Source organism: Artemia franciscana, chromosome 7 (assembly GCF_032884065.1).
Source record: "Artemia franciscana chromosome 7, ASM3288406v1, whole genome shotgun sequence".
NCBI classification, from domain to species: domain Eukaryota; kingdom Metazoa; phylum Arthropoda; class Branchiopoda; order Anostraca; family Artemiidae; genus Artemia; species Artemia franciscana.
The window spans coordinates 43,361,918-43,385,095 of record NC_088869.1 but is presented as its reverse complement, the minus strand read 5'-3'; the positions used below and the strand labels follow the sequence as shown (position 1 = coordinate 43,385,095).

The 23,178-nt window shown below is 34.7% G+C and overlaps 1 protein-coding gene across 3 annotated transcripts in view; it reads right to left on the bottom strand.

Annotated features, from left to right (window-relative positions):
• Positions 1-23,178, bottom strand: part of LOC136029338 (ribosomal RNA processing protein 1 homolog) — a 40,630-nt gene that overhangs the window by 15,574 nt on the left and 1,878 nt on the right. The window contains exon 1 of one of the 3 annotated variants that reach the window (XM_065707623.1): positions 3,940-4,026. The exons of 1 other annotated variant lie outside the window; for it this stretch is intronic. The gene's annotated coding sequence lies outside the window, so the exon portion shown is untranslated. Of the gene's footprint in view, positions 1-3,727; positions 3,754-3,939; positions 4,027-23,178 lie in introns of those variants that run through there. One more of the 3 variants, XM_065707625.1, reaches the window with a different exon arrangement.

Here is a 23,178-nt window from a genome sequence, read left to right as displayed (position 1 = left end):
TAAGCATTAGCACAAGTTCCCCTGACAGCCCAGGCTACATAGATACAGTTATTCTTCAACAGAAAAATTTCTCATTGAATCTGTCCAGGATGGAGATGCTTTGATCTAGCATTAAGATTCTGTGTCAAAGATAGGAAAACATTTTGAAGATTTGTATTAATTTCAAAATAAAATGTACTTTTGATATTAGACTAGACTCCACTTACAGTTTGATTTCCTTCCCTGCCTGCTGTACTCTCCAGATTTAGCTAAAGAGACTACTGGCTTTTCTAGAAAAATGCTCTAGTGAAAGACACTTGGCTCAAATGAAGAAGTAATTTACAAAACCAAGTCATATTTTGAGAGCAAAGACAAATTTGTTTTACATGTAGGGAATCAAAGAGTTAGAGGAGTCTTATGAATATCTCTTGCAGAATATTAAGTATTGAATAAAATGAAATAAAAAAAGAAGTTTTCTTAGTTAGACCAGAGATTCATTGACTTATGTGTTGCCTTAGCAAAAATGCAGATTAAAATGGGATTAAAGGATAAAGATCCTCCAGAGCCATTTCTGGTGCATTTGGTATCAAGTTGACATTTCAGTTGCTGGGTCCTTTTTATAAGGATAAGTAGCAAGCTTGTTTTCCAACCTTGTTATGACAGAAAACCTCACAACTAGAATGGGAGGAACCATAAAAAGCTGATTAATAGACACATGTTGCATTAAGACTTTTGTTATTACAGTGTTTGGTAGTTGTGACACCAAGAAATTCTTCTGTGAAGAAAGCACTATAATAGTAAAAGAGAAGTAGCATTGGGTTCCCCTCTTTTCAGAGGAGAACCATTCAGCACTCTTTCCAAAAATAATGATGGCTATAAAAAAAATGCAACCCTCCCCACCCCCAAATACCTTATTTTTTTCAATTTTTCCTCAAATTCTTTCTTTTCTTCATTTAAGATCCAATCACACATTTGTAAGCTAAGAATACCTCATTTTTCCTCTCCCTCCTGCCCCCCAGATGGTCAAATTGGGGAAACAACTGTTGCCTACCAGTGTCAATGCCATGCCTACCAATTGTCATTGTCCTAGCATGTCTAGAAGCACTAAACTCACCAAAACACTTGAAATCCCCCCCAATGAGAGCAGATCTGTTCCAATTATGTCAATCATGTATCTAGAACTTTTGTTTATTCTTTTCATCAAGTTTATCCTAATCTCTCCACTCTAAGCATTTTCCAAGATTTCTGGTTTCCAAGATTTTTGTTTCCACCCTCCAACCCACTATGTCCCCAGATCCAATTTGAATTGAAAATGGAGCATTTGCAACATAAGATCTTTCAAAATATCAAGTTTCATTAAGATCCAATCACCCATTCATAAGGCAAAGATACCTGAATTTTTGTGTTTTCCAAGATTTCCAGTTCCTCCCTTCAACTTCACTAATGTCACCAGATCTGGTCAGGATTTAAAATAAGAGCTTTGAAGCACAAGATCCTTCTAAATATCAAATTTCATTAAGATCTGATCACCCATTTGTAAGTTACAAATACCTCATTTTTTCTAATTTTTACAAATTATCTCCAAACTCCCCTAGAGATAGCAGATCTGGGTAAAGTTCTAGTTTAGTGACTTCTTGCTATCTTGGAAAGGGGTTAGGTTAGGAAAAAAATAGGATGGGTCTATAGGCAAAAGTGTGTCCCTGGAAAGCATTTTGAAGTACCTACCTCTACTCCCTCTCCCTCTACAGGGTCCTGACCTTTGATGACCTTTAAAAATATGTGTGTTATAAAAGTAAAACCTTGCAAAATAGATCTTCTACTTGTATGAAGTATAACAAAATTGTTTTCAGCTTAACAACTTTGCTCAATCCCAATTTATAAGGTTTTAGTTATATGCAAATACAATTTCTAAATTTTGAAAAAAAAAACATTGATATGGCTCAGAATTCTACTCAAATAACAGGAATTGCATTTTCAGAACTAAAGGCAGAGAAAAAGCAACTGGAAACTGAAAATTAGGATAAAATGTTGTTTTATCAGTCATGTAGGCAAATTCCAGGGCCCTCTAGAGGGAGGAGTGAAGGTGAGTACTTTAAAATACCTTCCCAGGATATACTTGGGCCTGTAGATCCATCCCTGAAAGTTTCACTTTCCTAGCCTAACCCCCTTTCAAGATAGCAAGAAGTCACTAAACTAGAATTTTACCCAGATCTGGTTATGTCAGTCATTTATTTTGGACTTGTGCTTATTCTTCCCACCAAGTTTCATCCTGATCTCTCCACTCTAATTTTTTTCCAAGATTCCTAGCCTAACCCCTTTCAAAATAGCAAAAAAGTAGCTAAACTAGAATTTTACCTTTTATTAAAATAAAACATGGCAAAATTCTAGTTAATTGACTTCTTGCTATCTCAGAAAGGGTTTATGTTAGGAAAATGAAACTTTCAGGGATGAATCTACAGACTAAAGTAGGTCCTGGAAAGGTATTTTGAAGCAACTACCTCTACTCTTCTCTCTCTAGAGGGCCCTGACCTTTGATGAACTTTAAAAATACATGTGTTATAAAAGTGAAACATTGCAAAATAGATCTATTGCTTAACTGAAGCACAACAAAATTGTTTTCAGCTTCATAATGCTTCTCAATTCTATTTTATAAGATTTTAAAGATATAAAAATACATTTCCTAAATTTTGAGAAAAAAAACTTTGATATGGCTCAAAATTCTACTCAAATAACAGGAATTGCATTTTCAGAACTAAAGGGAGAGAAAAAAACAACTAGTAACTGAAAATTAAGGTAAAATGTTGTTTTGTCAAAATTTCAATAGGTATAGACCTGCCATGTAGGCAAATTTCAGGGCCCTCTAGAGGGAGAAGGAGTGAAGGTGGGTACTTTAAAATACCTTCCCAGGACATACTTTAGCCTGTAGACTCATCCCTGAAAGTTTTCCTAACCTAAACCCTTTCTGAGATAGCAAGAAGTCAATTAACTAGAATTTTACCAAAAACATTCAAGATGTGTCTAGCATAGGATCTAAGTATCAATACTAATCATTTAAAAATCTTTGTTTTCTTGTTAACAGGTGTGAGTAAAGTGTTGTTTGGACAAAGCACTGATAAAAAAAGGGTAAAATTCTAGTTAATTGACTTCTTGCTATCTTGGAAACGGTTTAGGTTAGGAAAATGAAACTTTCATGGATAGGTCTACAGGCTAAAGTATGTCCTGGGAAGGTATTTTAAAGTACCCACCTCCACTTGTTTTCTGTCTAGAGGGCCCTAAAATTTGCCTACATGACAGGTCATACCTATTGCAATTTTGACAAAACAACATTTTACCTTAATTTTCAGTTACTTGTTGCCTTTTCTCTGCCTTTAGTTCTGAAAAACGCAATTCCTGTTATTTGAGTAGAATTTTGAGCCATTTCAATGTTTTCTTTCAAAATTTAGGAAATGTATTTGTATATCTTTGATACCTTATAAAATGGAATTGAGCAAAGTTATGAGGCTGAAAACAATTTTGTTGTACTTCAATTAAGCAGAAGATCTATTTTGCAAGGTTTCACTTTTGTAACACACACATTTTTAAAGTTCATCTAAGGTCAGGGCCCTGTAGAGGTAGAAGGAGTGGAGGTAGTTGCTTCAAAATACCTTCCTGGGACATACTTTGGTCTGTAGATTCATCCCTGAAAGTTTCATTTTACTAACCTAAACCCTTTCCGAGATAGCAAGAGGTCAATTAACTAAAATTTTACCAAAAAAAGCATGACAGACATCCAAATTTGTGATGATACAAGTACTGTTCCAGAAGAACTAGAGGGAAACAACATGGAGCTTCTTTTCCAAAATAGCCTAAAAAATCAAGAGATCTTTAATAGGTATTGGGTGCAAAGCATTGACCAGATGTGCAATCATGCTTCTAATGACCTTCAGAAAAGCTCAAAATAATATTAAAATATCTAATTGCCTTTTATACAGTCTGCTTAAGCAAATCTTGTAGCACAAGTGAAAAGGAAATTCTTGTGTTTCTTCACAAAAAGGGTAACGGACAGTATTACCGCCGTTTGCGTGTATGAATCTCCCCTGTGCATCTAAATCGTATTATTTTTAGCTAAAATGTGACCATTTTGAAATCTCAAAAACAGAATTTTTTTTACCAGTTGTAATATAGCCCAAAAGACACTGCATAGGCCTCTTTCAAATTGGACAGTTGGGTGAACAAGAGATTTGTAAAGCAAAGAAAATTTCGAAAATTGAATTTTCTGAAACATATCTTAAAGATAATAGACGGTAGTTGGCATTTCTCGTGATTGCCGAAACATGCTTATCGAATTTTATTTGGGCATCGAAACGGATACCAGGGTCTCGCACCTATTCTTCAGAAGGGACATTCGTACAAGACAAAAGATACATGTAATTGGGAGTTATCCTAAGGCCATAATGTAAAACAACACAGTTAGACGGGTTTATACACATGGAATTGGACTCACACCACTGAGTCAGGGAATCCAGGTCCTCCTGCATAAGTTGCACCTCTGTCAGATCTTTTAAGGGTAAGTAGACTTTCATGTCGTCGGCAAACAACTTTAACAACAATGAGTGATGAACTGTAGAGGGTAAATCATTCACATATAAACAGAATAAAACGGGTCCTAGGCAACTGCCCTAGAACACCCCATTATTACTTCAATTGGAGATGCAATCACCTCCCCAGCAGCTAACTGTTGAGTACACTCCTTTGGGTAATCAGTTATGAATGAAACTGTTCTTGGTCCAGGTTATAAATAGCACATGTATGAAGAACTAAGGGTATCGAAACTTTATCGAAGGCTTTTGAAAAGTCAACATAAACACAATCAAACGGTAAACCTAGGTCTGCGAAGCCCTGAAAGTTAACAATTACCTGTAAAAGTTGGGAGTTACAAGATCTTAGTTTTTTGAAAACCATGTTGAAAAGGACTCCAAAGTCTATTGTCATCGAAAAACTTCTGAATTCGCTCTACAATTAATTTTTCCATCACTCGACAAAAAACAGGTGTGATTGAAATTAGCCGATAATTTGTAAAATATATTTGGAACCCTTTTTATGAAAAAGTTTCACTAATACATTCTTCCAGCCAAGGGACACGACCAACGTGTAAGAGATAAATCAAATATGGAAGTAAGTGGCTCCGCAATTTCCTCAGCCATTTTTTTAATCATTTCATTTACTAACCCATCTACATCCAACGATTTTGATGTGTTTAATTTTTCAAGAATATTAAACACTTCAATTACTATAAAATCCGAATAATTAAAGGGTGAAGCAGCTCCAGGTGGTGTTATCGGTATTTCAAAATGTGATGGTATTAGTTTTGGCTTAACAAAAACAAAAGCAAAAGTCTAATTTAAAATGCGGGCCTTTTCAAAATCATAATTGGTAATTGTGTAGCTGGATATGTGAATATTGATATAGAGGGTGCCAGGTGTTTTTTTTTCTATTTACATACTTCCAAAATACTTTTGGTTATGTACTACTAGATTGAATAATACGTGTCTCAAGCTCTTCACGATTGGCTCTAAAAAGTTTAGTAAGCCTTTTCCTTGCTCTTGCGTACGCCGACTACCTATCATTATTTTGCAGTTGGCTTTGTGACTGTTATGGCTTATTTTTGGTATTATGCGATTCAATATAAGACCGTTAAAGATTGATTTTTCACGAATTGCTTAGTCCTTGGCATAGAAGTAGGCTTTCCTCTACTGTCAGATCATTTACTCACCAATGGAACAAATTTCTTCCTACGCCTCTTTAAAACTACTTTCATAAATTCAAAAGCTGAATCTGGAGAGACATGACCAGATTTTGGCTCATGCATGATATTAAAAGAAGAAAAATACATTTTCATTTATTCATAATCTTCATTAAAATAATCATACTTGAAAGTGTCAACCCCCTGTCTCTGAACATTAGTATTCACATAGTTCTCAAGAACAACATGATCACATTTACCTAAACGTGCTCTAAAATCTCTGTTCAAAACATCATCTACAGATTTAGCAATAACAAGGTTTAAAATAGATGGAACAGCATCCTTTCTTGCTCGAGTTGGCATATCAATATGCTGGTACAAGTAAAGATCATCCACTCTATCTAAAAACTTCTGTTCATAAGACAAACTGGGCTGACTTGTACTATGGACACCAATTTATGCACGGTTAATGTAAGTTAAAGTCACCAAAAATAAGTAACTTGGAACAACACTTAGTAAGATGAGAAAGGCAGGCAAGAATATTAGTATTGCTAACAGGGCTTGTAAGACTGGGTTTTGGACTCCGATAAAAATAGCAATACGCATATAACAACTATGAGAAGGTAGCTCGATATCAATCCAAACGCATTCTGACACTGAATCTAGTAATGTATCAATTACCACAGAAAACTTTATAAATTTATGAATGTAAACACATATCCCCCTCTTAGGTGATTTATTAAACACTAAATTATAACGTTGCAACTGCTGAGAAAAAATAGATGGATCACTGAAATGTTTCGGTAAGACTTCTGTAACAGTGACTACTTGTGGCTTCTGTTCATTAACTAACTCACTAAACTCTACCCATTTGGATGAGAGACAATCTGCGTTAGTGTAAAGCACCAAAAGTGGATCACTACAACGTTTCAAATTTGGCTTAGGGGCGAAAAGACTGGTGTTTTTGAACCGATTCCGGCTCACTCCTAGGAGTTTTAATACTCCAAACAACCTCACCAGCATCAGTTTTTTCCTTCAATTGTTGTTTCAAAGCATCATACCTCTTGTTCATCGCCAGCTCAGCATCACTCCAGTCATGCGCAATCCGAAAATAAGGAATCACGCCTTAAGCCCAGCTTTTATGTTGGTAAAAAAGAAGGTACTTGAATCATGGTCTATGGGTGACTTAAATATTAACTTAACTGATCTGTTTCTGTTAGCCTGCTTACGACCCAACCGCACTGAATAAAAAACATTTAACTGAACATTTAGCTTTGCATCATTTCATTATTAATGAACTGTAGATCAGCTTCATTCTGGAGTTTTTGACTTATCATCCCTTTTTCTTCTAATCCGAAAAATATAAGGTTTTTCTGTTTTTGTATTATATCGCAGAGCTCACGTTCCACTGCTTGAGGGGATTATGTAGAGGCCTTTACTTGGGTGCTCAAGGAATCTTCACATAGACTTTCCTTCACTTTTGATACTTACTGCATAAGTGCGACTTTTACTTCACTTTTGAACATTTACACACAATTTCCACTTCTAATTTCGAGATTGTTTCATCAACTGGTTTCAGTAGAGCTTGAAATTTGATTTCCAGCTCATTTTGCAAATCTATTTTGAATTTAGCGAGAGATTCAGTTACAATATTCGTAAGAACCCCAGGAGTAGTTTCCTTCTCTTTTTGTATTCAAACGGGGCTGTACCATGTTGACCATAGGCGACGACCCATTTTCGTGAAAAGCTCGTATTCTGATTTCGACATGTCCAGGCACTCTACGCACGACCACGTTTCACAGCCGTCTCAGAGTAGTAAGTTGGCATCACATGCTACCCATTTACCGAAGTCTTTCTTTGGTGACTGACGAGCTCCCTTAGATGATCTGCGCATTCGGCTAATATTTATTTAGACGCTACTATGACGAAGCACTAGGATGATACTGTCCCGAAACTAGCGTCGCGCAATGACAACACTGGCCGCCATCATACGGATTTTAGGCATTTAATTCAAATAATATGAGTTTGTGAGTCCAATAAATGGAACTATAGAGAAGGTATAACTGTCAATTTAACTCACTGATTTAACTTTAGACGGAATGTCACTGAAGTTCTCCAAATCTGTTTTGTCATCCTTATCAAAATTAGTATTTTCAACGATCAAAAAGAACACTTGTTAACGCCTGCGTTGTCGATAATTATCGACATAATGACGACATATAGACAAAATATGTAAGGTAAACCAAAGAAGTCTTTATCAAACATTTATACAAAATGAGTTAGAGTAAAAAGAAAAACTCGTGTAAATACGTAAAATCCTTTACTTTTAAGAAAATCTTTTATTTACGACATCTCTAGTAAAGCATGGAAGATAAAAAAAAGAGAAATAGTACAATGTTTGTGAACAGTAATATTTTTGTTATCAAAATATAAATATCCAATGGTAATTTTTTTTCGGTTCATATCATAAATTTACAAATCTGTCACTGCTTTGGATTTTTTTCGTCAAAAATTTCTAAAAATTTGTCGCTTATTTGATTTCTTATGTCATTGTGTCCCGGTACACAAAATATCACCATCTAGTAGTGCCAAGGCTTAACCTATAGCAGAAATTTAAGAAGGATAACTATCTTTCAGGAAAATAAAATACTGATAGACTTTAAGATGAGAATTAGAGATAAATTCTCCTGTAGCCATTGATTAGAAAATGGGGAGTCTAAAAATTAAAAATGTGGAAAATGGATGTAATAATTTTAGAAAATATTACGTAAAATTGCTGACGGTGTCATAGGGAGCAAAGTTAAAAACGTAGTTGGAAAAATTACTGAGAATGGTCAAGTATGAGGGGTTTGTTAAAGAATTATTTAGGGGAAAGATTTATACAAAAATAAAAGAAATGTAAGGAGAGTGGAGAAGAAATTGAAATATGAATTAAAGGGATTTAAAATGGAGGCCTTTGAAAATATACAATCAGACGGTGTAGTAGTATAATATTTTACAGGTATGTTAAAAAACTGAGAAGAAACAGTTAATATAGGTTTCTCCAAGTTAAATTTAGGAGTGTTCTGCAATTAGCGATAAGGAAAGTGTGAAAGATTGAGGAGCACAACATTTCGCGAGTGTGCTAAACCGTCACAAAACTACAAGAAAAGCAAGGGAATAGAATGAAAAATTTCGAGACACTTTGCAAGGGAAGGAACATTAGTTTTGCGTCCGATAATTGGTGACAGTAGACTACTCAAAGGATTAAGAAATATTACAATCCTAGATATTTACTGTGAGGTAAATGAGTGTTTTAAATATGTTTTATTTTCAGTCCTCTTGTTGATTAAAATGAATTGTGCCAAACTATAAACAAAAAGTAAATACGAATGTCCAACTGAACAGTTTTTTGCAACGGGAAATTTTGTGCTTGTCCTCGTCTGTCTTCAGTTTCATCTAAAAACTACTTATACCCTCCAACGGCTAATGACGTTTAGGGTAGCAATGGTTGATTTTCACGTCAGACATGCTTGAACAAAAGACCACAACTCATTGAGGGATGATCGTGTTACTCGTGTCTTTTTTTTCAAGGGAAGAAACTTTATCTAAGTGGTGGATACTCTATCATCCTATCGAGTTGCAAGTACCATCATAGGTAATTCTTATCAAACCCAAGTAGCCGTTTCCCTACAGCTATAGATAGACTCAAGTATTCATATCTATATATACATACAGAGATGCTGCTGTTGAACAGGTGCAGTTTCAACTTCAGAGAGCACTTGCTATATTTCCAAACGTTATTTAATTGAAAGAACGATCCACCTGAATATACAATTCAAAGGATGATATCTCTAATCACAACTATAGTTTGGATCTACTATATTACCTAGATACTCGAATTCACACACTTCTTTGATTTCTAGGTTTAAGATCTGCAGCTAGCAAAGTGATAATATCGTTTGACATTGCCTTGGTCTTGGTCAAATTAATCCACAGGTCACTCTGATGGGCTCTTAAAACAATATCCTCGATTTTTCGTAGCATGGCTTCTGTCGAATGAATAGGGAGAGCTTCCATTGGCAAAGTTACAATCACAAAATTGTCTTTGAGGGTTCAGCCTTATCCAACCACAGAAGTTGCAAGACCTCGAGATAAAATATATAATTATTGCAAATCAGCTTAGGAATGTGAACCATCCTTGCCTCACACTAGATTACACAGTAAACCATTCTGTCTGCCCTTTTTCAGGTTGTAGTAAAGACAACTGCCCGTCATACAGCTTTGACCATATTTATAACTTTTTTCAGAATTCCATAAGTCTTCCATAAAAACTTTCACATTAATCTATGATTTACTGAATCAAAAGCTTTCAAAAAGTATGTGAAAATCAAAATAATCTATAGATGCTGTTCTTTTGATTCTTCAAACAGCATCCAAAGAAAGAAGATAAAGTTTCATCACGATTGATTTGGCTAAAAACCATGTTATTCATTTATTAGCACATAATCTACTTGTCCTTGAAATCTATTTAACAAAGTATTATGCTACCTCGAATAAAGACAAATAGCATTGGCTTTTTTCTAATTAACCATCGGTCTTAAGTTTTTCATCTCTTCTACCTAGTTGATTTTAATTTAAGATTCATAAATGATCATGTCCACAGGACTTGTAGGTAATTGGACAACTGTTCAATAAAGTAATTTAATAAATTGATTCTTTTGATTGTACAGTAAATTAATCTAAGTTAAGAAAAGTTTCATGTTCCCGTTTGATTCTATGTTCTTTCCTAGGGTTTACCGTGATCCTTAGCACAAAGTCCCTCAATATGATCAACATAAATATTAATACTTAACACTCCATAGTTACTGATCCAGTACCAAACCAGCTACATTTCTCATTTCTTTCTTTGACCGTAACAATATTTTCATAGGACATAGCACTAATTACTTCAACGTAATTATTTTGTATATCATATAAAGATAGGATCTTCACTGAAGCTCTTCTATCAACTTAAGTTATTGACTGAATGGCATGAATTTACTGGAAAAAAATAAGTTTGATCCCGCCTTTACAAAATCATTCTGTTTTATTTTTATTTTGTTGCATTGTTATATCCTTTCCAAACAAACATTGAAACAAACTTGACGCAGTTATTTCGGACGCCGCAAGAAAGAAAAAAGACACCAAAAGGGACTTTTTCATAAATCGGGATGACAGCAAAAGCCCTTTTTGGACGAAATTTGACAGTTTTTATGAGCATCGCCGGCAGCCATTAATATTCATTATTGAAAATTCAAATGTTTTACATATGAGAAATGGAAACAGGCAGGCTACATAATTTACCCAGATATTATTTGAAAAAGTAGATAATAATAGATAGAAACATTTTTCAGCTCATCCCCCACCCACGTTTAAAATACTTGAATCCTTAAAAAACTGCTATTTGAATAGTTTTGGCAGTGCATAAGCATACTCCTCTGTCTAAATTAATTGTCTAGATTGGTGCCCCTAAGTGAAAGAGCATCTGGTCAGAGGATGAAATATTTCTCGCAAATCAAGGCTCATGGAACCAAGCATGTTTTATGTAGACATACCTTTGCTGGGAAGTTAGCCTCTCCCAATGCCCCTTCATCATGGAATCAATTTCAAGTGGAGATCTCAAGTTGGAATCAATACCCTCCTTATGCATATCTCTTTACTGAGTCCCCTCCATGAGAAATGAGTCTATCAGGTTGTTAAGTAGAACTTACCTCAGTTAATTAAAACATGATTCCTTTATTATGAGATCCAGACTATTTTGGTTGAACAGATCTCAAAAGCATATCCTGTCATAGAAAAATATACACAGATGATTTTGTCCAGAGGGAGAAAGCTGGGGCAAGAGCATGGATCCCATCCCTGGACTTGAACATCTATTTTCCTCTCCCATTAGGATTTTCTATTTTGTTTACTGAATTATGTGCCATTCACCTGGCCCTGGATGCGCAATAGCTTGTTATTCAATTGGAAGCTACATCATTCCTCTTCATGTAGTGATTATTAAAGTTTATTAGTGATGATAATTAGTGATTATTAAAGCATGAAGAACTCAACTGAAAAGGAGATGATTTATGTATAGATTCTAATTTTGTAGGACTGAGTAGGAAGAGCTGTATTGGTACTGGCTGGCCTAGTTGCCTTAAACTGATTCCTTTATTATGAGATCCAGACTATTTTGGCTGAGATCTCAAAAGCATATCCTGTCATAGAAAGTATACACAGATGGTTTTGTCCAGAGGAAGAAAGCTGGGGCAAGAGCATGGATCCCATCCCTGGACTTGAACATCTATTTTCCTCTCCTATTGGGATTTTCTATTTTGTTTGCTGAATTATGTGCCATTCACCTGGCCCTGGATGTGCAATAGCTTGTTATTCAATTGGAAGCTACATCATTCCTCTTCATGTAGTGATTATTAAAGTTTATTAGTGATTATTAAAGCATGAAGAAGTCAACTGAAAAGGAGATGATTTATGTATAGATTCTAATTTTGTAGGAGTGAGTAGGAAGAGCTGTATTGGTACTGGCTGGCCTAGTTGCCTTAAACTGCTGGGGACAGGTAGATTGGGTACCTGCACTTCTCACAACCAATAATAGTGTATTATTGTATATAGTAGTGTGTATTCATTGTTTGATGACTAGAGGAGAATAGTGCTTCCAGTGGCTAGTCTGTCCAATGAAGGAGTCAAAGAGGTGAAAGGACTTGAAGATAGTCCATATAGCTCTCTACAATTTTTGGAGCTAGAACTGGAAACTTAAAAATAAGACATGGATTATAAATGTGCTGCTGTAAAAAAAACAGAAATCTGGGCATCAGTTTTGAGCCCCTCTCTTCTGCAAGAAATACTATAAAACTATTAAGAATACTTTACAAAATTTTTAGGCTAGGCTAAATCATTCCTTAAGACATATCAATAAATTTTAGCCCTCTATCCCCTAATGGACAAATAGGCTACATAGCCCAAACAATGTAAGCATAGAAATAGGGCTATTGACAATGAAGCATATAAATAAAACAATTGTTACTTTAGGCTGTAATATGCCAAAAAATGTTACTAACATAGTTTGAAGGTGCTTGCACTATATTTTACTCCCAACCACCCTATTGCCCTAGCTTGCAAATACATTTCTCATATGTTTTGTTTTGGGTATATATTTGCACATTAGGGGTAGAGACTGGTGGCAAAATGTTTTGGAAGTGCCTTAAAAATGTGCTAATTAGCTACAATTTGTGAAGTATTTTTGATAATCTATCATTCTAGAGGGTAAAATTCTAAACTGATACCAAACACAGTATTTTGAAGTGTCACTTTAATAAATATATTCAAGATTCCATAACTGACATAGGGGCAAGGTGAACACACTAGTATACTTGATTCCTTTTTTTGTGCTTTTCAAGATTTTATAATCACTCTCCTTTTGTGTAACCCTAAAAATGTATTTCTCCATTATTTTCAATCTAGTCATATGTTATAGATCCTATTTTAAACCAGTTATTTTCTTAGCATAGAATTTATATCTGGGTATGATTAACAGGCTACATAATTTACCATAATACTATTTGAAAAAGTAGATAATAGTAGATAGAAACATGGTAATCTGATTGATAGAAACATCCTACATGTAGGCTGTATGTGGGACCATCAGAGGAAAATTTACATTTGGAAGTAAATTGAGAACCATAACATGGTAACTTTGAACTAAAATTGTGAAAAATCAAGGTCATTTTGTGATATTTTTCTTTAAACTAATAGTTTAAACTTAAAACTGTTTTTGGCAGTTAGGAAATACATTGTTCTGCATTGAATGGCAGTTGTTCCAAACTGCTGGTCTTCATGTTGTGAGAGCTATAATCCTAAAATGGAATTCAAAGTTCCCTTATGGGGTGTTTAACTTTGAACACAAATAAATTGAATGGTAACATTGATAAAGAGTTTGAGGAGTTTGAAGTCATGTGGAACCAAACATAAAGTAAAAAAATTGTTATTGAGGGAAATACAATATTACTTCTAACATAAAAAAAGGTATGGAAAAGGTCAAATTAGTGAAGTATTGGATGACCAAAGTCATGCTTAATTTTTTTTTGCTGTGAGTGATTTGAGGGGCTGGAAGACCTCTCTCTACCCGGTTGAGAGGGATAGAGGTTGAGTTGTTCACCCTGGGAAATAGAAGGATTCATTCTTGTTTTTTGCAGGTATATCACATTCATCAAGTCATTAGAAGAAAGAGCATCCACCTTCAACACTGCAAAAAAAATACAACCTGTCAAATACTCTGCAATGAACCAAGGACTATGCACAGTTTTTGGTGGATAATTTGAACCACTTTTGGCTGCTGCCTTGCTTGACAGAGTAAAAGGGCCAGCACTTGTTGACTCATCAACTTCCATTTCAGACTCAATCCCCCATCCAAATACATCTGTCATGTCAGACTAACACCTTGAATCTTCTGCATCCTCAGTGCTTTTCCCAGGTGTGATGCTAAGACATTGATGAGTGATATTCCTTGCAGATTTGTCAAATCTCCAGGCTTCCAGGACTTCAAGCAAAACTTTGCTGACATTGTCCACAACCTCTTGTGGAGCTTGCTGGGAAGGAAATGGGTGGTCTTAGGTGACTCTAGAACATGGTAAGTATTTGGCAAAGCCATTCTTTAGATTTTCCTTTCTATTTGAGGCTAAACTCTCCAGGAGTAGATTCAGAAGATGAGAAATTTGTCTTTTCTTATTGCAGTTTCTCTTAGGCTATCTATTTTTTAGTCATCAAGCATTTTCCTCCACAAACTTTTCATTGGAGTAAAACAAGCAATGTTACAAGTTTGAAGTAAATTTCACTGTCAAACCATCCTTACTTAGATGCAGCCTACTTAGCTCCTCTAGGGTCAAGAGCTAAATGTGCTTTTAGCTTTATAGCACACAAATGGTGGAAGCAGTTTGCCTTTTGCATTACCATGTATCATGAGGGATATTGCTCTCTTTGTTTCATTGATTATTCTGGAGGGGTATTGGGCACCACTTTTCACAATATATTACTTTTTCCTGGGGTTTCCTGTTAAGGCAGGCTCATTGGAATTGTAAATGTTCAACAAAGACACATCCTGAATAGTCACCTCTATGTTGTTGTAATACTCATTCAATATTTCAGCTGAAATCTAAGCTCTTTTTGGAGTAGTTTTCTATGGTTCTCTATCTAAGCTTTGAACAATGTTGATGTAAAAAAGAGTTGATGAAGTCTTCCCCATATATATTGTTCTTAAAGCAATCTACTGTTTTTCCTATTGATGCAAGATAACTTTTGACTATGATTTTTAGTTCAAAACAATCAACAGGAAACCCATCTCCCAGCATATGTAAGCAAATGAAGGATGATTGCTTCTTCCTCAAGCCCTGTCAATACAGTTGCGGATGTGACAGAATCCGCATCATCTCTTGGTTATCAATTTGTTGTTGCTGGGGATTTTAATGCTGATTTACTGATTTCAATTATTTGGTCTGATATGGTTTTTATCTGGGTTTAAGCTAGTGGATAATAATTGTCTGTTTTCTTACATCCATCATTCTGGGAGCCTTACTAATATTGATCATGTTCTTTGCTCTCCTAATTTATCTGTTTCAACTGTTTCTGTACATTAAGCAATATAGACCACCTACCAATTTCCTTCATGCTTTGTATCTCTCTGTTGCAAGTTAGTTCTACTAGACGTGAGAATCGTAGATGGTTTACCAGACGAAATTGGAATAAGGTTAATTGGGGTCTTTATATTTCTACCCTTACAGCTTTTTTGTCTAGAATAAAAGTTCCTTTTCAGCTACTTCATGTTGGATCTAAATTTGTAAATTTGTTTTCTATTGTATCTGCCTCCATGATATAGGAATAGGAACCTCATATCTATTTATAGTTTCCCGGATATTGGGTCGAAGCTCACAGAGCTTGCTGGCAAAATACCCCAGATTATTTATATGTATCTGCCCACCCACGGAGGCCTTACTCGTTTGCTTTAGTTTCTTGTTTTTTCTGTTTTGTGTGGTGTTTGTTTTGTTTCTTTTATTGATACTCTGCTTTGATTTTTTGTAGCGTGTCAAAAATAAATTATTATTATTGTGCTTTTTGTCTATTTGGTAAGAAAGAATACCCAAAGAAATCTTGTATTTCTATGAAGCCTTTCTCATTGTTAAATCTCCTTTCTTTATGTCTTCCATAGCTTTTTCCATCACTTCTTGATCATAACTGGTATCCTTTTTTGCTTTCATTGGTTTTGTATATGGTCTGGGTAATTGTGAAAATTGTTTATTAAGACTCAACTTAAAACGAATAAAAACAAAAGAAAAAACACACATAACAAAAATTCCATAAGAATTTATAATGGAATGGTCCCCCTTCATAATTTTTATAACATTACTTCTCTAAAGAGTGACCAAGAAAAAAATTAACTGGAGGCTTGTGGCCTTTACTACAAGCAACAGCAGAGTATTGTTGCTGATGGGCTTAGTTCCAAGGATTAAATAGTTTGTCAATAATTTTTGTTTCCATCTTGAGTGTTGGTAGATAATTTCATTTGCCCCCTCTGATAATAATATTTTTTAAAACTGTCATATTTTAAACTTATCAAATTAAATTACAATGGACCTAAATTAAATTTTCTTTAAATTAATTTTTCTGGGGGTAAATAGTATTTTCCTTTTTCATATTTTCCCTCATAATGCACATTTATAATCATTTGTCTGTCCTATTGATTGTCAAATGACTTGCCCCCCAAAGAAGAAACAAAGGTAGGTCTGAAGAAATTAAGGAATGGCCAAACATTTCAATAATATTTGAAGAGATGAACTTGATTTGCATCTTCATGGGATTAATAGATTAAAAAGTGTTTTCTAAAGGTCTAAACAACAGAGTAAATTTCAATTCAATGCAAAATTAAACAAATCACCAGTGCAGAACATTGAAATCATAGGCTGCCCAATAGTGCTGCCTAAGCTAAGAGCAATATGGACACAATGTATTATTTTATGTATATTTTTTTTTTGTTTAGACCAGGGCACTTCGTATCGAAGGAGTTGTAGTAGAAACTTCGAAAAGGGCTCATTCGATTGGAAATTTAAAGGGCAAGAGCCCTTTTTAATAGTCAAAAGTGATTGGAGGGCAACTAACCCCCGTCTCACACCCACCATTTCCCAAAACACGTTTAATCAAAATTTTGAGATCAACATTGTTGAAAGATCCAGAAATTATATCTTTAAGGATGCCACCCCCCCACACACAGCCTTTAAGGCAAGGGTTGTAAGCTATGCCCTGGGGAAATTTAAGGTTTATATAGAAAGGGCGATTACAAAAACTTTTGAGGGGGCTCATTCAATTTCTAATCAGAAGTGCCCTTTTTTGAGATTTAGAATGATCAGTGAGTGGATAGCCCCCCCCCCCACACACACACCTCATGTTTTCCTGAATTGCATCTAATAGAAATTTTAAGATGACCATTTGTTGTCATAAAAACTTCAAAAAGAGCTCAATCGATTTAAAATTGAAAGGGCTAGTGTCCTTTTCAATAGTCAAAAGTGATAGAAGGGCAATTGACCCCACTCCCACCATTTCCCCAAACACATCCAATCAAAATTTTCAGATAGTCATTTTGTTCAATGTAATGGAAAGGTTCAGAAATTATGTCGCTAAGAATGACAACCCCCCCCCCACAGCCCTCAGGGCAGGGGTTGTAAGTTATGCCCTGGGGCATATAAGGTATATATATATATATAGAAAGGGTGATTGTAAAAACTCCGGAATGTAATCATTTGATTGAAAATCAGATGTCCTAGTCCATTTTTAAGATTCAGAGTGATTGGTGGGCGGATACTCCCCCCCACACCTTATGTTTTCCCTAAATGTGTCTTATAGAAATTTTGAGATGGCAATTTGTTGTTGTATAAAATTCGAAAAGAGCTCATTCGATTGGGAATTGAAAGGGCTAGTGCTCTTTTTGATTGTCAAAAGTGACTGGAGGGGAACTAATCCCCCTCCCACGCCCACCATTTCCCCAAACATATCCAATCAAATTTTGAGACAAATTTTTTCAATGTAGTTGGAAGGTCTGGAAATTATGTCTTTGAAGAACATCACCTTCCTAAAGCCCTCAGGGCAGGGGTTGTAAAGTATGCCCTGAGGGGATAATTGGATATATATAGAAAGGATGATTGTATAAACTTCGGGGGGTGGGGGGGGGGTGGAGGGACCCATTGGATTGATGATCGGAAGTTCTAGCGCCTTATTTAAGATTCAGAGTCATCAGGGGGTGGAACAAACAGAAATTAAAATAAGTAGTCAAGTCAAACTTAAAACAAGTAAAAATTAATATGAGTTGGGCTGATAACCCCTGTGCCTTCTCAAGACCAGAACACAATTTGCACTTTACTCAAAACAAAACACCTTTGAAATGATTTCACCTTTTTTACTTTCATAGATAAAAAATTATCAAAACCTTAAGAAAGAAATGTCCGTATATGTCAATTAAACTGACAATCCATGGTCATTTTTTTCAGTAAAGTGCAAATTGATTTCTGATCTTGAGAAGGCATAAGGGTTATCAGCCCTACTCATGTTAATTGTTGCTCGTTTGAGTTTGACTTGACTATTTATTTTAATTTCTGTTTGTTTTTAGTTTCATTTATCTATTGATAGTGATTTGTGATAGTTTTATGCTTAAAACATTATTTGACTTTATTTTTGCTCATTCTTGGCTTACTGGAGCTTTTCACTTTTCTTTAGAAAACTAGTCTTGTGTTAAAAGTATTTTGTAATTAATCAATATAAAAGATAGATAAGGGCAGCTTTGAAAATATGTTCAAAGTTACCTCAGAAAAACAAAATATTTGCAGGTAACACTGAACACTGCTTCCAACTTGAATTTATGAAATAAGAAAATGATTTAACCTAGAAACCTAGCCGTTCAACTTCTCAGCTATAGAAAAATGTCAGATTGAAAGGCCTACTTTAGTCTATCTAAGTAAAAAAGGTTAACTTACTTTTAGCACAATTTGACAGTTTTGGACAGCCTAAATGAATAAAAATCTAAGATTTCATCTTAACCTGAATGCAAGAATTACCAACCGATCAAAATGTCATCTATCAGTAATCTAGTGACAAGTATAATTGAGAAATTCTGCTGTTGTCTGAAAGAGAGTGCTCATTGTTTGTTACTGATTTTGTTCAAAGTTACCCCTGACGTTTAAAACTACCCCATTCTAAAGTATTATTTTTGGAAAGAGCATGAAAAAAGTTATCAAGTTGTATTCTGAAAAATGAAAAATCAAGTTGTATTCTGGACTTGTCCCTTTGTCAGTTATGGAATCTTGTAGGCTATATGTTTACCCTACCTTTAAACTATCATTTGGTCTCTTTTCAAAGTTGATTCTTGACTAGTGTACAAGTGTTGATGAACATAGTTGTAATATCATGCATGTTAAGTGATGATATGCCTGCTTGCTTTGCTTGTGCTTATTTGATGTTAACTGCTTGCTGTTGCTATATAATGCCTTTTGTTCTAGATGCCTGGGTTTAAATAAATCATATCATTGGTAAAACGCTACATGGTGTCAGAAGTGGGAAGCTCCAAATAATAGTGGAGAGTTACAGTTTTTTTTAAAGAAAATCTTAATAGAATGGAAGTAAAACCAATAAATTCCTCATTTATGCTCCTTTTCATCATACTAGTCATTAGGGTGACAATACACCCCAAATCCCTACCCTGAAGAACCCATAAATAGCCCTAATAATGCATTCTGTGTACTTTCTTTCCTGGGTAATATCATCTGTCATTCAGCAGGAGGCAGAGAGCCCATTTATTCAAAAAGAGCTTTTTTTATTACATGATGGAGATTGTTCTTTTTTCACATTATTGATGAATAAGGTGAACTCTACCTCCTTTTGCATGACATGAGCCTACCTCCTACTGTTCTGCCATTCAATAGATGTTTGTTAAAGTTTCAAGGTTGTGATTTGAAACACATTACTTTTGTACATTACACATTATATCTATCAAAGATGACTATATCTGTTAATGTTGTTTCTGCCAGGGTCATTTTCCAATCAATATTTCCAAGTCGGACAGATAGATACCCTTTTGTTAACTCACCACTTATGAGATTAACCTATTCTCAGGAACTCTCTCCTTAGGAGAATGGAGTGGAAAGGGCTCATCTCCTAAGTTAGAGAGTCTGCAAATAGATAGCTATCTACCAAAGTTTGAGGCGGTGATAGGAAACTTTCCCCAGCAGAAACAAAATTAACATGTATAGAGTCATCTTATGATATGTGCAAAAATAATGTGTTTCCTATCATAACCTTGAAACATAGAGAGAATAATATATTAATATTTAATATTTTTAATATTTTTTTTAATATTTATTTTATTTAATACACTTAAAAATACAAAGAAAAAAAAACACTAACCCCCAACAGAGAGCAGAGCTCGTAAGATTGGATGTGTAAATAATAGGACATACACAAGACAAAATATTTTATTGACCAAAGTACATAATAGATAATTTTCTAAAGTGGACGATGACGAGCAGGGCTCGATGTGTTTGCTATGAAACAGAGGTAAGAAAATGCCGAAATAACAAAAAGAAAGAATAGAAAAAAAATATAAGTTAGGAGATAACAAAGGAGGCCACTCCAGTGTGAGAACACCACAACCAAAATTCATACTAAAATCTATTATTCATCAATCGCAACATCCAGACAAAGAACTATTTTTGAAATATGTTTTTTCAAAGAAAATCGGCTTTTGAAACTTGAGGACATTTCTACTAAATTAAGTTTATTTACAATATGAGGAATTTGGTATCTGATTGAGAATGTAGCTCTCTCTGATTTGTCTAGCTCTTTCTGAGAAATATCTATTACCTTGCACATATGCTCTATCATTCAAAGTGGTCTATGTTAAGACAATGAGTGTGTCGGCTAGTCCAATAATACCAGTGGCAAAATTTTATTATGCATCAAAGGAATTTAATAGGAGAGATGGATGATTCACATATAAAAATATACTTTTAGACACCATTTTAAGTATTATGCAAATTTGTAAAAATCAAGCAGGATTTTCGGAATCGATCCCCTTTTCAATGACACCATTTTTTTTTATTAGAAAAATTCTTAAAAGTGTACTAATTCTTAAATCGGAAATATTTTCATGCTACATCCAATCTGTACGCAAAATAATTTTAAGAAATTCTATAGAATTCTCAGATGGTGGGGGGGGGGAGTATTGCTTTCATGAAGTTCTAATGGGTGCATATAGTTATGTCTTGTAAAGATAATTGTCCTGATTCTGGATACTGCCACGGGGAGTCTAAAGCCTCAATTCAAGTAGGCAATGTATGATATCCTGTTGGACATCCCAGAATAAACCAGTATAATCTTTATCAGTACCCAAATAATGCTGTCATCATGATATAGACCAGAAAATGAGGTGAGGAGACTCAATTGAGAAACATAGAGGTTTAATAGAAAAGGGCTGAAGATTGTCCCATACCGTGAAGCTTCTTATTTTAGCCTGAGTAGCATTTTTGTTATTATCTATTTGGGACGTGAATGACCCATCCGCTAATAAAGTCTGGACAAACTTATTAGAACTATCAAGAATGTGTTTGAAAAACAAATCCATAAGTATTTGACCAGTCTAATAGCACAGGTAATAGGGCGTCCATACTATATAAAAAACTTTTACACCAAAAACTAGCCTGGCTAGGTTATTCAGAGAGCTTTAGTCCCCTCTAAAGTTTGTTGAATTTTAAGAAACAGGGTATTAATTTCACCAAACCATTCAGCTGGCTTTTTAATTTATGTTCAAATGCCTTACCAACACTTCATGGAACTGAGATTGGTCCACAGAAAAGAGGATCTTAGCTAAGTTAATTTGGCTTTGAAATGGGATAAACAATGGCTTTCTTTCATATATTAGGAAAATTATGATAATATCAGAATTGATTGTAGTTACTTAGAAGGGGCTTTAAAAGGGGAAAGATTCAGTAATCCATGGCAGATAGATTTCATCATGTCAAGGTCTTGAATTTAAATCTATGGAATTACTATCATTACTTTGTGAAGCATCTTGGTGAAAATCCTAGCTTTTTGTACATTACATTATAATGGCTTGTCCTAAATAATTAAGTCATGCAAGATTTTGTTAAAACCATTTGATTTACTTATCAAATGATTCTTGGATTGATTCTGAAGCAGTTAGAAAATTTATTTGAGATCTGAAATTATGCCAACATTGCCTCTTTGCCTTCATATAGACAAGTTTAACATTGGCTGAAGCCTATTTAAAACGTAAAATTGTTTGTGTGGATATATTTTTTTTAGGGTTTTCTTGTTTTTCTTTTGTCTTTTACAGTCTTTACACTTTCTTTGCACCATCACGGCTTGGGAGGTTGTTTTCACAAAACAATAGACATGCTTGGAATTTTTGGGATAGAACAATTTGAAGTTTTGCTGGCAAAGTGGTTAAGGCACTGGTTTTGTCTTCAGACGTGTTCATATCATGGATAAAACTGACTTGCCTTGTTTAAAATATTTTGGAAATGTGGTCAATATTCTTTTTGATTAACATACATTGCTCTAATATAAACATGAGTAAAATGAATATTTTCAAGAATATTGCACACTTTTAGATAAACTGTTAAAAATTCAGTAACTGTTTAAACTTGGGTATTATAAGAAAAGACACCAGACCAATTTAGAGGTCGTTTCTGATGATTACCAAATTATTGTGAGCATCATAACTAGTTTGAAGATTATGAGAGGTACATAGCATGATTGAGGAATCGTCTATTAGATTTTCCAAGTGCTGCTTTGTTTAAAAACAGATTATTTGAGGATGTAAAATGTCCGTTTTACGAAGTTAGAAGGACTCCATGTTATTATATCTATAAAGGATGTAATGTATCCCAAGAAGCTGCCCTTTCTGTTAAATCTTTCCTTATGACATCAACCCACCTCATTTGGGTACAACCCGCTTTTGTTTGACCCTAGACGGTTGGCTGCCAAGGTCAATTTTTGGCAATTTGTCATCCATAGAATATGTCCTAGCCATCTCATCTTTTTTCTGAATATAGCCCTAGGAAGTGGGATTGGACAGCATTTTTGTACAGCTTACTATTTGAGATATGGTCAGTGAACCAGGTATCTAAAAAAATCCATTGGCAATTTCTCTGGAAAACATTTAGCAACTCCTCATCCATTTTTAGGAGCGCCCATGATTCAAAACCATACTTGACCACAATCATCAGAGTAGCTTCCAATATTCTAATCATATTCCAATATTATATAGCAGGCTTATCTTACTATCCTTCCAGACTTTTTTTTTAACTTTGAAAAAAAAAACTCCCTGGGCCTTGACTATTATACTTTTAACATATTCACTCTACCCACCATCTTTACCAATAATTCTACCTGGGAAAGTGAAC